Source organism: Ictidomys tridecemlineatus, chromosome 13, assembly GCF_052094955.1.
Source record: "Ictidomys tridecemlineatus isolate mIctTri1 chromosome 13, mIctTri1.hap1, whole genome shotgun sequence".
Classification (NCBI taxonomy): domain Eukaryota; kingdom Metazoa; phylum Chordata; class Mammalia; order Rodentia; family Sciuridae; genus Ictidomys; species Ictidomys tridecemlineatus.
Genome location: NC_135489.1, coordinates 56,367,104 through 56,381,741, shown reverse-complemented (window position 1 = coordinate 56,381,741; position 14,638 = coordinate 56,367,104). Strand labels below are relative to the sequence as shown.

Genomic DNA, 14,638 nt, shown 5'->3' with positions numbered 1-14,638 from the left:
GGGGTTTCAAATCTAGCTGACTGTTTAGTTATATTAATCTACAAGTCCTTGGTTTTGAAAATTCAAAAGGAGTTTAATTTTTATTTTCATGCTACCTGTGAAAACATGAATTTTTAACCAAGACAAGCAGCTCAGAATTTTTTTGTGTATTTTACAATTGAATTTTCATTTGTATTTATAAAAACACTAATTTCAAATTATCATCCAATTTATTAAGTCAAGTGTTATGATGCCTATTTTAGAACACTCTGAAAGCCATGAGAATGAATTTCAAAGAACTAACAATGGGTTCCTCTAAAGGCACTCATTAATTTAGTTCAGGTCCAGAAAGCATCTAGGACTGAACTCAGAGGTCCTTGTTTAATCCCAGATTCAAGCACTTGAGCCTGAGCCAGGTGTGCACTTTCTAAGATCCTGGCAACTCCTATGTGGGGCCTGCCATGTGCTGGGGCACACTGGGCAGCCTACAGGAGAGCTTGCACTTGGCCAGCAAAGTCCCTTTGGCAGGAGCCATTATTGACTTCATGGCACAGGGAAAGAAAGACATTTGGAGGCTAAACAGATCATCTAGCACAGAAGTCACATGCTAAGTCTTCGGAAATGATTTGCATATACAAACACCAACAGCTGTTTCACTTGAAAGTTAAATTAGCCAGGCCAAGGACCACTGAGTTTCTCTTAATAAGTGAAGGTGCAGAAATATAACTGTTCTGATGCTTGCACAGGAGGTATGAGTGACTTAATTATATATTATCTATGAGATGATGAATGAGCAATAAACACTAACAATTAATGGATCCCTGGGGGGAAAAAATGACCACCACTCTTATTCAGATGCAAACAGACTGGGAGTGTGCAATAGAATTTCATTTGTGTTTGGGATGTTACTGGCAATGTGCCAAGGGCTTAACACATAGTCCATTATGGTAGAATAGACAGTTCCATCAATACTAATATTCAAAACCATTCTTAAACACTGTTAGTACCAGGACATGATGCTGTACAAAGGACCAGGAATTTCAAGAAACAGAAATTCTGCAAGACCTCTTCCTTTTATCGAGACCATGTAAGAAACAAGTAAGATGAAAGCTGGGGCCAAAGAAAGCAGGTAGCAAAGAAATTGTAGGATAGGTATCTGGGAAAGACAAAGCCAAGTCAGAGAACATTATACCCAGGAACATATTATATCATCATGGACTTAATGCTTTCCATTTCAGACCCCAAGTACTATGCCCAAAGTTAGCTGGAACACAGAAAAAAGAAACTTGGAGAGTATACGGATTTCTCAGACAACTTAAAGTTGTACCTGTAAAATTAGTGTTGTAAAAACAAAAAACACAACAATGAAAAACAAAAGCAAACATTTCTTTTATACATCTCACTGGCTGTATATTTCAAATTACAGAATCGTTACCTATATAGACACTCATTTCCCAGTAGCTGACAAAGTCCCACAAGGCAATTACTCCATCTGACTTATTCACTCTCTAGGTCCAATGCCTAGCAAGGTGTCTAGCAGATAGGAAAAACACATCTGATAAACTGTGGGCATGCACCATCCAGGAATGGACTATGTTCCTAAACATCATGGTCATTTCCCAATCCTCATTTACTTGAACCATCAGTTGCATAAATACTAAGGATCCACCTTAAAATACTTCCTTCACTTGCTTCCAGAACAGGACTCTGCTGGTTTTCCTCCATCCTTCCTCCTTGGCTACTTGTATTCTATTTTGCTGGAAGGTTCTTCCTTTCCCCTTGATGTTGGAATGTCTAGTTCTTGGATTTTCCTTTGTCTATCCTCACTCTCCTGGTCATCTGATCCTGTCTCATGGCCTTCAATACCATCCGCATCCTGATGAATTCTATATTCTTATTTCTAAACCAGAACTTTTCCTTGAAATCTGGATGTGGATCAGTTACCTGATGAACACTCCATGTCAATGTCTAATGTATATTACACCTTAACATGTGTAAAATTGAACTCATTTCTTCTCTAAGACCTACCCAAACCTGCTCCACCCAGAGACTTCTGAGAAAACAGCAATCCCATCTCTTATAGGAATTCCTGACCCCTTTCTACCTCCCACACCCTTGGCCAATCTGCCAGCAAATCCCATGGGCTCAGCCCTCAGTATAGACCCAGGATCCCATTTCTCCCTGTCCACTCCCTTTGGATTACTTCCACAGTCATCCAGCAGGTCTCCTTGCTCCGGCTCCTACCCACCTACAGTTTGTTCTCCTCTCTGCAGTCAGACCTCTGCTCAGATCCATCAAATCACTCCCATCTTGCACACTGAAAGCCAAAGGTCTTGCCATCATTTCTATTACTTGGCTCCATGGCCTCTCGCTTCATTTCCTCCTTATTCCCCAGTCGCCCCACACACCACTCCACCAACACCTGCTGCTCATTTTTCTTCAGATGAGTTAGGTAAGCTCTATAACAAGCCTTTTGCTCAGACTGATTTTCCCTGATATCTACATGGATCCACCCCTCATATGCTTTTGTCCAATGTCACCTTCACACTGACTGCAGTTCACCTCCAAGCCTAACACTCCTACGTCTCCTAATGGCTTTAGTTTCCCCCATAGTACACACTACCTTCTAACATACCACACAGAATTAACTTGTTTTACTTATTGTCATTTCTTCTAATTAGAACTTCAGCCCCATTAGATCAGAATGTTATTACTATTAGTGTTCTTGTTATTATTATTTTGGGGTGCTTTACCACTGAGCCACATTCCCAGCCCTTCTTGTTTTTTATTCTTTTATATTTAGACACAGGGTCTAAGTTTCTTAGGTCCTTGCTAAGTGGCTGAGGCTGGCTTTAATTTTTTGATCAGCCTCCTGAGCCACTATGATTACAAGTGTGCACCACTATGTCCAGCAGATTATATTTGTTGTTGTTTTTGCTTTTGTGGTACTGGGGATTGGACCCAGGAGCACTCTACCACTGAGTTACACACCCAGTCCTTTTTATTTTTTTATTTTGAGACAGGGTCTTGCAAAGTTGATGAAGCTGGCCTTGAACTTGTGATCCTCCAGACATAGCTTCCTGAATAACTGGGATTATAGATATGCACTATAGTGGTGTGAGCTGATAAATATAATCAATAAGAGTGTAAGTTATAGGTTATAGATTACTAGAAATATAGATTACAGATAGAAGACTTTGATAAGTGAGATAAGACAATTATAAAGCAAGAACTGTCATAGAAAGGCCTGAGAATCCATTTTGCTGCCTTCTATAGAAAAAAATATTACAAGAGCTGTTTCTGAGAAACTGAAATGAAAGCTGTTGTCTTATAAAAAAATTGTCTTTCTGTACTTTGTACCCCACCAATTGTACCCTACTTAGGATGCAACGATGGTCATTGGGTTTGAATGCCCTTGTGTATCTACATGACTTTGAAGTAGATTTTCACCCTGATGACCCCTGCCCAAATTCAGGATGCAACTGTCTATCACCTGCTTGAACCCAGGACTGTGGTCAACTGAACTGCAAAGCTAATGCTTAAAAAAGCTTCTGTTTATCGCTTGCTTGCTGACTGGAAAATTCCAGTCCTGCCTACAGCCCACAAGTCCCACTTATTATTGTTTTAATTTCTGTGATTGGCTAGCTTACATTACGATAAGCTTGAGTATCAGCAGTGGATGATAGTCCCTGACCAGGTAAATAAAACTCTCTTTTGAAATTTGACCTTGGAGTGCTTTCTAGAGGGACTCGGCATAACAGCACCACCTCTTTCAGCTGGTTTAAATGAGGTCATACACACACACCACCTCATTGAGCTAGTTGTTTTAAATCTGAATTGTTCACAGCTATAGCTCTAGTGCCCATTAAGTAACCAACACATCACAGGTGCTCAATGAGATTTGCATGACCAAGTGAATAAAGAGGTCCTTGAGTAATTACTCTCCTCTCTGTCAAAATAAAATTAACACTCATTCATCAGGTATTTTAATTATTTATATAGTCTTGCTCATATTATTTCCTTGAGCTAGAAGGTTTTCTCTTCTGTATCTCTACCCACCCACTGTTTCAAGCTCAATTCAAGTGACCTCTTCTAGATGCCTACTCTGATCCTATAGACTCCTTCAGTCAATGACTCATCAAACACTTAAGTGTTCAATATATTTCAGGCATATTTCAGGCATATTCCAGGCGACTAGGACAATGTGCTCTATGCTCGAGGACCCAACAGAGACCACAGTAGCTGGGACTAGAAGGTGAACAGTGTTCACTGGAAGCCCCAGGGGAAGGTATATTATAGTTAGTTGACCTGGTGGTGAGGGGAACTGGAGAAGACATTTCATTTTTCAGCTTCTACATTATGAGGCCGTGGGGAGAAGAGTGACAGGTTTTGGACATGAACAGAGTAATAAGTACAATTACGCTTATGAAGAAATTCTGATTTTAAAATAATCAAAACTGGAGTGAGTATTATTTTGGCCACTATCAAAATGGTGTAAGGTTGTTTGATGAATAAGATATGAATTACTCTTTCAATAATGACCCTCCAGCTCCACCCACAAATCTATACCTGAATTTGTCAAGCTATAACTAAAATGTCAACCTTTTCCAATTAGTGCTAAAAATAACATTCATATATTATTTTTAGATAACAACTAGAGGTTATGGTGCTAGTTACTTTTAGTAGCACCCAAGTCTTATTCATTCCCAGAATATAAAAGAATCCATATGAAGGTTAAGCATCCCTTACCAGGAATGTTGGGACCACAAGTGCTTCCAATTTTGGCATATTTATGTATACATAATAAGATATCTGGGGACAATAAAAGTCTAAACATGAAATTCATTTGATTCCTATATACATAATACATATAGCCTGAAGTATTTTATTCAGTATTTCAAACACTTTTGTTTTTGTTTTGTTTTGTTTTGTTTTTTTACATGAAGCGAAGTTCATGCATCACAGTTGAAGGGGACAGGAGAGTCTTTTTTTTTTTCCCCTTGGGGATACTGAACAAATTGGGTTCTGAGTGCTGATTTTTGGGTATTACCTGTCATATGAAGTCAAATATGAAATTTTCAACCTGTGGAGTTGTATAAGGGCTCAAAAGACAGCAGATTTTGGAATGTTTTGGATTTGAGGATTAGGGTTGCTGAGCCTGCATATGATGGGTAAAACCTGTTCCTGATGGACTTAAAAATAAGGTGATGGCTATGCACAGAGTACATCTTTGGAACCACAAAGAAGCTGAAATCTGTTTAATGTAGACTTGGGAATCCCAACCTTCCCTTGATTTTTTCAGGCTACTTTTGATTTCACTCATTTCAACTGAAAACAGGCTGTCTCCTAAAGAATTTATCCTACTGTAAAACATTGAGTTAACATAATGCAAAATTAACAAAGAAGCCATCTTCAATAATTAAACAGCCTACATATTTAATGACACGTCTTGCTTGCGCTGGAAGTCCTGGTGAACAGCTGCAGACTACTTTGAGGCAACTTTAAAAGTGCACAGATGATAAGAGATCGCAAATTACTGCATTAGGAATTAGAGAGATTTGTTCCATTAATATGCAAACAATTTTTTTTAAAAAATGTCAAATAATTACAAGTTGTTCACAAAAAAAATGAAAGAAAAAAAATTCTTAGTCTATGTAAGCATGGGACAGTATACAGAATGCCAGAGAAATTGACCAAGGAACAGGCTGATTTGAGAAAAGGAGTGACTGTGTAGTTACTGTGAAGTTGTATGGGGCATGGGGCAACATTAATACATTTGTTTTTAGTTTGTATCTGAGGTTTGTCTGCCCATGTCATAGCAAACACACAATCTGTATGTGTTAGGATGGCTGAGTTCACTGAGAGTTTCAAAATACATACTTTGATATAATTTCCATTGATATAGTCTGAGTTGAAGTCTTCTTCTATTGTCTCTAGCCCGGGAATGATCATCTGCCAAGGAAAAAGAAAACAACTATTAACTAAAGCAAATGGTTAGGATTCTCCAAGACTTGGAATATACCCCTATGACATCAAGATCATCCATGTATATGAATTTCCACAGTTTGTGTGTGATCTCTATTTTGCAGTACTGGGGGATCAAACCTAGTGCCTCATATATATTAGGTAAGTGATCTACCACTGAGCCACTTCCTAGTCACCAAAGTTCAGCAGTTTGTTCTACTGTATACCTTCCTCAATTATATGCTCATTTATGGACTAAAACCTCTTAAACTGGGCCAATATAAACTTTTCCTCTTCTTAAATAGATTTCTTTATTTTTTAGGTTTTAAAAAATATTTAATTGATTTTATTTTTTAAATACACGACAGTGGAATGCATTACAATTCTTATTACACTTATAGAACACAACTTTTCATATCTCTGTTTGTATATAAAGTATGTTCACACCAATTCATATCTTCATACATGTACTTTGGATAATGATGTCTATCACATTCCACCATCATTGCTAATGCCCTGCCCCCTCCCTTCCCCTCCTACCCCTCTGCCCTATCTAGCTTTCCTCTATTCCTCCCATGCTCTCCCTCCCATTATGGGTCAGCCTCCTTATATCAGAGAAAACATTTGGCATTTGCTTTTTGGGGATTGGCTAACTTCACTTAGCAATGCCATCCATTTATCTGCAAATGCCATGATTTTATTCTCTTTTATTGCTGAGTAATGTTCCATTGTGTATATATGCTATGTTTTTTTAATCCATTTATCTTCTGAGGGGCATCTAGGTTGGTTCCACAGCTTAGCTATTGTGAATTGTGATATTATTAACTTTGATGTGGCTATGTTCCTGTAGTATGCTGTTTTTAAGTCCTTTGAGTATAGACCGAGGACCCAGAAAACTACACCTTAAAACTTCTAGAACTAGTAAATGAATTCAGCAAAGTAGCAGGATATAAAATCAACACCCACAAGTCAAAGACATTCCTGTACATCAGTGACAAGTCTTCAGAAAGGGAACTGAGGAAAACTACCCTATTTACAATAGCCTCAAAAAAAAAATACTTGGGAATCAACTTAATGAAAGAGGTGAAAGATCTATATAATGAAAACTAAAGAACCCTAAAGAAAGAAGTCAAAGAAGACCTTAGAAGATGGAAAGATCTACCTTGCTCTTGGATAGGCAGAATTAATATTATCAAAATGACCATACTACCAAAAGCACTTTGCAGATTTAATGCAATTCTGATTAAAATCCCAATGGCATCCTCATAGAAATAGAAAAGGCAATTATGAAATTCATCTGGAAAAATAAGAGACCCAGAATAGCTAAAGCAATCCTTAGCAGGAAGAGTGAAGTAGGTGACATCACTATACCAGACCTTAAACTATACCACAGAGCAATAGTAACAAAAACAGCATGGTATTGGCACCAAAACAGACTGGTAGAACAATGGTACAGAATAGAGGACACAGAGCTAACCCACAAAATTACAATTATCTTGTATTAGACAAAGGCACCAAAAACATGCATTGGAGAAAAGATAGACTCCTCTACAAATGGTGTTGGGAAAACAGCAACAAAATGAAATTAAACCCCTATCTCTCACCATGCACAAAACTCAATTCAAAGTGAATCAAGGACTTAGGATTTAAACCAGAGACTCTGCATCTAATAGAAGAGAAAGTAGGCCCTAATCTTCATCATGTGGGAGTAGCCCCAACTTCCATAATAAGACTCCTATAGCGCAAGAATTAAAACCAAGAATCAATAAATGGGATGGAATCAAACTAAAAAGTTTCTTCTCAGCAAAAGAAACAATCTTTGAGTTGAATAGAGAGCCTATATTTTGGGAGCAAATTTTTACTCCTTACGCATCAGATAGAGCACTAATCTCTGGGGTATATAAAGAACACAAAAAGCTAAGCATTGAAAAAACAAATAACACAATTAATAAATGGGCCAGGGACATGAACAGACACTTCTCAGAAGAGGATATACAATCAATTAACAAATATATGAAAAAATGTTCATCATCTCTAGCAATTAGAGAAATGCAAATCAAAACTACTTTAAGATTTCATCTCACTCTAGTCAGAAAGGCAGTTATTATGAAGACAAACAACAATAAGTGTTGGTGAAGATGTGGGGATAAAGGTACACTCCATTGCTGGTTGGACTGCAAATTGTTGCAGCGAATATGTAAAGCAGTAGGGAGATTCCTTGGAAAACTGGGAATAGAACCACCATTTGACTCAGTTAAGTAGATTTATTTCAGGCATTTTGTTACAGGAATGAAAAAATGACTAGCAGAAAGACAAAGAAATATCACACACCTTCTAAATTTCCTCTTTTGCTATTGGTCACCTTATTTAGAGAAAGGATAGCAGAATTTACCTGAAATTTAGCTTTTTCAAGGATTAATGAAAACACAAATTGCCAAGAAAAATATCTGACACACAGATAGTACTGTATAAGTGCTGTAATTGTACAAATACTATCCAGGACAGTTATTTCATTGAAAGGGAAAGTATTAAAGCCTGTAAAGACATATATTTTCCTTTTCTGATCACTATATTAGGGCCTAGAACATAGTAGGTTCTCTCTTAAATATTTTTTGAATAAGTGAATAGTGATTTTTTTGAAAAACCAATCTTTTAAGAAGTATTATTGAATTATCATGTGTACCCCACAAATATGTACAATTATTATGTATCAATGACAAAGAAAAATGTTTCAGAAAACTCTTGGGTAATTAGGAAAATAAAAATTCTCTGTCCTAAGTCTCTGAAACATGGTATGCTAAGACTGGAGGATTGCTGGTTACAAAGCCAGCCTTGACAATAGCAAGGTGCTAAGCAACTCGGTGAGACCCTGTCTCTAAATAAAATACAAAACAAAACTGGGGATGTGGCTCAGTGGTTGAGTACTCCTGAGTTCAATCCTCAGTACTCCCCCCCCAAAAAAAATCCATAAAAATAAAAATAAAACATGGTACTTACACACTTTTTAATGTTACTTTTTTATAAGTAACATTATATTAAAAATATCCCTCAGCAGCTTCAAATATTTTCATACTTCCATATTAAACATAATAATATTGGTAATGGTCTTGCAATTTTAACTTTCGTGTAATTAGGTATACCCCCAGGGACAGAAATGGAGTACATCACTGATAATCTTTCGTCTCCAACCAATTCTCTCTTTCTGCTAAATACTGATGACATAGTTAAGGTAAAATGGAGTCACAGTGATCTAAGTAACATTGGCCTCTGAGAGAAGACTCAAAATTAGTCTTCACTGATGCTGCCAAGAATGGCTTTGCTCCTTTTGTAGTTACATATCGCCAAGGATGCTACTGCACTTGTTTCAAGGTACAAGATGCAGAAGAGCTAGGTGACCATGACCAGTAGGAAGTGCTTGGCATCCTACCCTTTGGCATTGAACCCTATTAGTTCCCAAATGAGCCTCAAGTCCAGCCACACAGATGTAGTGGCACCCCCTTTCTCCACAGAAAAGTCTTAACTGGGCTTCTCCAGAAATCTTCCTCCTGGCTGATTTTAGGACTATCAGCAAACGAGTCTCTACAAAAGAGTTCAATGTAGGTGAACTTCCTATTTTTGTGTTGACCTATCTTACTTGGCCACTGGCTGGGAAGAAATCAGCACTCCAGGCACTGGACACCCCCTTACTAGTTTTTTATAAATATGTATCCGGTATAGTACTTTATAGAAATGTGTAAACAAGGCCTCTGGCCTTGAGCTTCACAGGGATGTCTACATTTTTAAGATAAGAGAAATTACCAATTGGGCTCCATGGTAACAGCTGGCAGGGGGAGGAAAGAAAAGAGAGAAGAAGCTCTCCCCTTCTCAGGTGTTGTCCTTGAAGGGTTAACTTGCCCAGAACAGTGAAAGAAAAACCTGCCTTTATGTGAACTTCTGCAGACTGTGAACTTCTTTGCCCCTCCCCTTACATGCTAGGTATAAAATTCTGAAACTACCTGAACTTGGGGTTCAAAGGATTAACTGATTACAGCAAAAGCTGTGCCCTTTGAACCTGGCTGCAGTCAAATAAAACTGTTTCCTGCTATCTTTGGTATCTTTCCTCATTTGTCGCTACAACACAGGCTCTGAGCAAGGAGCAAAAATGGGACCCATGTTTAATGGTAGGGGGCTCTGCAGAAGAATCAGGGTCTGCTGGTTTTCTTGCTTTGTTTCTGGCTCCTTGTTTACCTAGTCTCTCTGTTAAGGGACTCTTACTCTTCACTGTTCAGAATCCTGGCAGTGATCCTTGACTCTTATTGCTCCTGATTTTTCTAGACTCTACTCTACATTCCTGAACGAATTGTGTCAAGCTATTTCTTCCTTGCCTTGTCTACCAGAATTTAATGCCAAAGCTCTCCCTGCCAATTCAATCTCGTCCAACTAAATTCTTGTTTCCTCCTTTCCCATAGCTCTGGTTTTTACAGCTAAGCCAGATCAGGACAATTGTAGATTCCAGAGGAGGGGTTTGGGGAAGAGAAGAGAGAAAGGAAGAGGGAGGGGGAGGAGAAGAGGAAGGAAAAGAAAGAAGAGGGCACTGTAGGAGTCACTTAATTAACAAAGAGAACTTTGATACAAAACAAAATCCAATACAAAAAACGTGAAGTCTTCAATGCAAGCCACCAAGATTGGTCTATTGATTAAAAGAAGCTGGAGGGACAGATTAGGTGGAAAGTTTTCAGAGCCCTCTTAGTTTCTCATTATTAGAAAATTACATGGGGATGCCTGGAGTTTCCCAGTGAAGATGACATCCAAACTCAGAAGGGGCCCTCTCCTCCCCTTCCTAGCTAATGCCACACTTGGTTCTGTCCTTGCCACTACCCCAGTCTCCACAATACTAGATATACCAACAGGACATCATTAACACCCCCATTTCTGCACAACACAATGTTCATGTTTACAGGCTGAGCAGTTTCATCTCCATATGTCTATTATTACAGCTCCTCTGGATTGGTCCTGGGCCCTCTATGCCTTTTATATTTTTCTTTGCAGACAATCTCATCATGCCAAAGTCTTCCCCAGCCACCTATCTGCCCCATGATTCACTTATATATCCAGGACAAGACCCTTCTCTTATAAATCCCAGGGCATTTTATGTAACCATCTATTGGCAATTCATTCAAAGGCTTCAAAATGTCCCCAACTTAAACCCCTAAGCTTTCCATACTACTGCTAACTGAAAGCTCACCCCTGAGATCCTCTTCAAATCTGGTTCCTTCCAGTGTTGCCCATCTAAGTAAATGGCCCATCCCTCCATCTGCTATCTGTCCAAATGTCCGTCCATCATCTTTCTGCAAATTGGAAGTCTGAGTCATCTCTGTCTCCTCTGTTTTACTCCATATCCTATCCATCTTTCAGTTTGGTCAATTACTTCTCTTGACTCTATAACATACCTTTTCTCTAGACACAGCACTATTGTTTCTCACCTGGATCCTGCTACCCAGGATCTCCTAACTAGTGTTCTTTTCTGATCCATTTTCTATTCCTTCGACCAAAAAATTTCAATGCAAATTTAATTAACAACCCACTCTCCTCCTCCCAAAAAATCCCTTAATGTGGTCTCCTTGTAATTATAATAAAGACTAAAATCCTTAATGTGTCTTAAACAGCTCTGTGGTCTGGATTCTCCTTTTCTCTTTCCTTCCTTTGCCTAACTTGTACCTCCAATCCCTCCAAGCTCTAGCTACCCGGGTTTCTGTCTAGTTCCTCAGATGTAAGAGGCTCCCTTATGTGACAGGTTCTTATCCTTTTTTCTTTTTTTTTTAACGTACCAGTGATTGAACCCTGAGGTGGTCAATCACTGAGCCACATCCCCAGGCCTTTTTTTTTTTTTTTTTGAGACAGGGTCTGGCTAAGTGGCTTAGGGCCTCACTAAGTTGCTAGGTATAAGGCTGGCTTTGAACTTGTGATCCTCCTGTGACCAAACTGCTGGGATTACTTTATCCTCTTAATTCAATTGTCTTCCATGTCACATCTTCAGGGTCACCTTTCCATACTGCCTGAATAAATCAGCCCCTACAATTTAAGTTCTCAAAATCCCATGTGCCTCTTTTGTGCCCTGAACCTCAGTTTCATTTAATTGTACAATCGTATGGGATCATTTACTTCATCTTACTAATTCTCCTAATCCCTGCACCGTGACTATCAAATTCATGAGGCTAGGGATTCTCTCAGCTGTTTGTAGTGTGCTCACCCCAGTGTCCACAAACCCTACAACTTTCCTGTTCATTCCCTCTGCTTTCCTAACACTGGCCTCCTTGCCATCCTGACCACACTTCTTCTGCCTCAAAGCCCATGTCTGGAATGGCCACTTGTTCCCCTGCTTCTAGTCCTGGCTGGCATTGTGTCCCCTTCCTCAGGGAGGTCCTCCTGACCACAACATGAGAAATGCAACTCACGCCCCAGACCACCTCCGTCCCCTGCTTTACTTTTGCTGTTGCGTGAGTCACTTTGTGATACACATATTTTACCATGCACTAAGTGATTACTTTTCTGTCCCCTCTGGAAGAACGTTAAGCACTATACCCACAAAGTAGTCTGTTCTTTTGTTCCCTGCTCTGTCTCTGACACGTAGGATTGTGTCTGGTCTGAAATAGGCACTCAATAAATATTAGTGTAAAGAATGATTTCATTTTGGCACAGCGCCTGACACATGGCAGATCAATATGTATCTGTTGAATGAATGACAGTAAAGAGGAGGCTGGAATCTGCCTGGAATGCTCCTGCAGATTCTGGCTCATTCTTTTCAGCAGTCAGCCCTCCAGAACTCAGAGCCAGCTGCAAGAAGGCTGCCTCGTTAGCTGGAGATTTGGTGTATGCCTTCAACTTGGAGTTAATTATAGCTAGGAACTGTGGAGAGTAATAGGGGCTGTGTCTGTGTGTGTGGTGGTAACAGCAGACAGAGTGTTAGTTTCTACTGGGAAAGGGCTAGCTCAGCAAAAATACAGTGTAAATAATGGAAAAGTTTAACTTACTTAGGAGCAAAAGCCAATAAACTGATTTTAAGTGCTATTAACACCATTTTATATGCAAACACTGCTGGAATGTGTTCAAACAATGAAGGAGATCATTACAAGCATGCTTTAATGTTCTTTGAAAAGCACTAACAAGCATCTTGAAGATAGGTTGATGGAATCCCCAATTCCTCACAGGAGGTAGTGGTGTGTCCCCAGGGCCTTGACTCTGTGAGGCAGACTTCCCAGTGAGTGACCCTGACCTTTAAGCAACTACATACATGTTTAGGGACAGGGAGATGATAATACTAATCTCTAAACCTATAAAGAAACAGCCATTAAGCATCTATGGGCATATACATAAGCATGGTTAGGGAAGTATCCTTGTTTTCTTTCATTCCTTAAATACTCCTTGCACAATACATATATATATGTATATGTATGTACATACACACACACACACACATATATAAAAGCATATATTTTTGTAAATAAGCAACTATTCATTGGGAACCTGAGACTTCAAAATTCTGATTTTCATTTTAAATGACCAGTTACTTAGTCTGCTTAGCAGAAGGAGGAATAGTGAAGACATGATTTTTTTTTTCAGGTGACAACAATCAATGCCATCTTCATTTGACATTTCAGTTCATTTCTATAAAAGGTGATGGTTCTTAGGAAATTATGATATTATTAAGGATAATGACTTACCCAAGGCCAACAGGCTAGCAGGTGATAGGACAAGGACTCCAAACTATACCTTTCAACTCCATATTATACTCTTTTCTTTTGCCCAATAGTTCTTTCCTGACTGCCTCCTCCTCGCTCATTCACCCTTGTCCTACTCAGTCCCCAACAGTGTCACCACAATAGTTTCCAGTTAATGGAGGACCTCAGATGGATTATTCCATGCATGTCTTGGCCTGGCTTGGGCTATAAATTCATGGGCGCAGCAGGTAGATTTAAATGTGTTCTATCCCTGCCTATATTGGCCTGTGGACCAAAGCTCACTGCCTGACTTTGTAATGAAGGTTTATAGGTCACAGGTCCAATGGGTTCAGTGATGTCTGGCTGCTTTTGCACCAAGACTAGCTGCTCTGTTGCAATGTTCCAAAATTAAGGTTGAAACTTAATCTCCAACAGAACAGTATTAAGGGGTGGGACCTGTAGAGAGTAATTAGACTATGAAGGTTCTATCTCCATCAATAGGATTAATGCTCTTATACAAGGCTGGAGGAACTAGTTAGCCCCTTTTATGCTTCTACTCTTCCATCATGGAATGACACAGAATTTATCTCCTGTGCTGGAGGACATCACAACAAGGTGACAACTATGAAGCAGAAAGCAGCCCTCACCAGGTACCTATCTTGCTAGCACCTCGATCTTGAGTTTGGAATTTCCAGTTTTTAAAACCATGAGAAGTATGTTTTTATTATTTACAAAATTACCCAGTGTGTGGTATTTTGTTATATCAGAGGATTGAACTAAGTTACCTGTAAAGGCTAAAATATTCACTATTAGACCATTTACAAGAAAACATCTGCCAAACCCTGCAACAGATTATAATTGCCAGGAGGGCAGTACTCATTTATTTTTCATCATCTTTTTATAGTGATGTCTATCAAATAGAAAATGATCAATAACACTTATTGAAAGAAGAAATGTATTCACATACTCTTTGTCCATCTGTGAGAACTAAGCAGAGG

General features: G+C 39.0%; 1 long non-coding RNA gene across 1 annotated transcript in view; it reads right to left on the bottom strand.

Moving 5' to 3' along the window:
• The window catches only part of LOC120886364 (uncharacterized), a 93,947-nt gene that overhangs the window by 24,653 nt on the left and 54,656 nt on the right, over window positions 1-14,638 (bottom strand). The window contains exon 5 of the long non-coding RNA XR_013429705.1: window positions 5,860-5,931. This is a non-coding gene — a long non-coding RNA (uncharacterized LOC120886364). The remainder of the gene's footprint in view (window positions 1-5,859; window positions 5,932-14,638) is intronic.